The sequence below is a fragment of the Acomys minous genome (assembly GCF_964271855.1).
Source record: "Acomys minous genome assembly, chromosome: 9".
NCBI lineage: Eukaryota > Metazoa > Chordata > Mammalia > Rodentia > Muridae > Acomys > Acomys minous.
The window spans coordinates 44316963-44319543 of NC_140490.1; the positions used below are offsets into that span (position 1 = coordinate 44316963).

Consider the following 2581-nt stretch of genomic DNA (forward strand, 5'->3'; position numbering starts at 1 on the left):
TATAAACCTAGAACTGCTCAAAAGTACAATCTAAAAACTTTTTTTAAAAAAATCATAAAAGTTGTACTCTGTGACCCCCAGAACTCACATAAAAGCCAGATGCAGTGGAGTGCATCATCCCTGTGGCCAGATGGGAGGTCACGACAAGAGAATAGAGGAGAAGCTTCCAGGCCAGCTAGCCTGAAGTAGTCTGTGCAGCAAACAGCAGCAGCAATAATAAACCAGAGAGCCTTGGTCTAGTCTCAGCAGGGTTGAAGGAGAGAAGCAACTCTACACACATCCTTGGACCCCTCCCCCACCCTCTGGTATGCCTGTGCCTGCATTCACACATATCTCTCCTGTGTCTTTCTCTCTGTGTCTCTGTCTCTGTCTTTCTCTCTGTGTCTCTGTCTCTGTCTCTCTCTCTGTGTCTCTGTCTCTCTGTCTCTCTCTCTGTCTCTCTCTCTCTCTCTGTCTCTCTCTCTCTCTCTCTCTCTCTCTCTCTCTCTCTCACACACACACACACACACACACGTTAATAATAAAAAATCAAAACAACCACAATGCACGCATGAGGACCAGGCATGGCACCATAAAGTCTGGTAAACCTACATGTAAAATGCTCAAACTTGACACTTGCCAGACAAGACCTAGGGAGCAGAGGGCAGAGGGCAGAGGGTTGTCCCTGTGTCAGCCACCCTCTCTCTGACTCTCTAGGGATGATTTAGCTGTCTTCCTGGAAGGCCTGTTCTGCATCAGGCTGACAGGAAAGCACCGAGTCTGTGCCCGCATCACCTGCTCACTCCTTCCTGAGTGCTGGACCAGACCTCACCGAGTCATGCTTGATCCCATTTGGGATGCTGAAGATTGCGCCTTCGGGGAGGCCCATTGAGGCAGAGACTCGCTGTAGTTCAGGCTGGCCTGGACCTGGCTGGATAGCCCCCAGGTGGCCTTGAGTGTCTAGCAATTGGAAATTCTTCCGGTTTGGTTGTTCCATTGGTTGGTTTTTGTTCTTTCACAAAATTACCAAAGAGAAGCATGATTTAAGTGTCTCTTTTCTTTAGCATTTCCTTTCTGTGGCTCTTATTATTAAGATTGGGTGTGCAATGGTATTCTCACTGACAAGCAAAACTTAAATGCTTTAAAACTGAGATTGAATCCAGAAACCACGGCATGGGAACTCAGCAGCGTGTAAACATGAATGACTGATTTAAGGCCCCGGATTAAAGCCTGGCTTCCACAGCATTTTCTCAGAGCTGAGTGGTCGTTCTCGGTTTCTAGAAGACTGTGTTTCTCCACCACTCACTCATAGCGATGACCTCATCCTTTCATCTGCCAGAGAGAGGAAACCAAGCCTCGGCCCAAGAGGAACAGGGGGCCTGGCTCCCATTTCCTTACTTTCGGGGAATCCATTCGCTGAGCCTGGGTTCTGGACATCTCTCCGAGCTGGAGGAACTCAACTGCAGCAGGAAATTTAGAATCAGCACAGAGAAAGCAAGAGTTCCCCAATTCCCGAAGGAAGGCCCCGGCCAAAGGCTGTAGAGCTGTTCAGTAGCCCTTCCTAAGAAAGCAAGCCATAAGACGCACAGAGCGACAGTAGAGCTTTTCAATCTGGGCGCAACATTATGCTAAATTGTTGCTAAATATTGAGCGACAACAATATTGTTCGGGTAACTTAGGAGACATCCCGATGTCACTCAAGCTGTCTGACTGTGCTCGCTGAGCTTTACGTGTCTACACTGTGTTCAGTGCACACTTAATAAGAAAAAAATCTGGCCTGGCTTTCTTTGTGTACTGTGACTCTGAACACACTGGAGAGGCCGTTACACCATGGGTTCCGTTGGGGTCTTATTGCACGGGGTGCTTGTAAACCGCCAGCAGCTTTGACTGATGTGGAAGGAGACCGGATCGCCTTCCCCACTGTCCCATTCTTCCCTTTAAAGGGGACACCTGAACTGCAGGCTGATGGGACCTGCTTGACCCCCAGCCACACTACCCTCTCTGGGTCCCCAGCATTCTCCAGTCCCTCCCAGCCTTCCCTGGTGGGGTGCTGTTTCCCAGACAGTGCTATGTTAAGGAGCATGAGCTATGTGCAGGAACCCAGGTCTCACCCTTCTCCGTTGTCTTCCATCAGAAGACGCTGAGATGCCAGGCCATCAGGTTGGGACAAGGGCGGGTCCTGGGGAGTCCATAGGCTCCATATGGGATTTGCTGGGTGAGGTTTTCTGGTTGGAGCTGACCATCTTGGGGTAGCTGCCAGTTCCCCCCAAGCCCCGCACCGGCCCAGGAGAGTCCTCTCTTCTCTTGTGCTCATTTTCTCAGCTTTACAGCCCACACCGCTCCTAGCAGACCTAAATCTATTATTTGCCTAGTGCTTTAAATCGCATACATTTCCCTATTGAAAGCGCTGCACCCAAGGGAAGATGGTTTTCGATTGGCCGGGCGGGCGAGCAGGCAGGCTCTCATTTAATATGCAAGCAGTTAGGCTCTGATTTACTAAACACAGGAGAGTTTGGAGGCACAAGTCAGGGGACTGAGACCTGAGTCAGGCAGTCAGCCTTAGCGCCCACGATCTCCCCCATTGCCTCCCAGTATTGTTTTC

General features: G+C 50.1%; 1 long non-coding RNA gene across 1 annotated transcript; it reads right to left on the minus strand.

The window, feature by feature from the left end:
• Positions 1 to 549: 549 nt before the first annotated feature.
• On the minus strand, positions 550 to 2241 carry LOC311604485. The gene is made up of 2 exons (XR_014781512.1): positions 2091 to 2241; positions 550 to 1439 (listed from the first exon to the last, which is right to left on the minus strand). It is a non-coding gene; the product is annotated as an uncharacterized lncRNA (long non-coding RNA).
• Between the last annotated feature and the right edge of the window lie 340 nt (positions 2242 to 2581).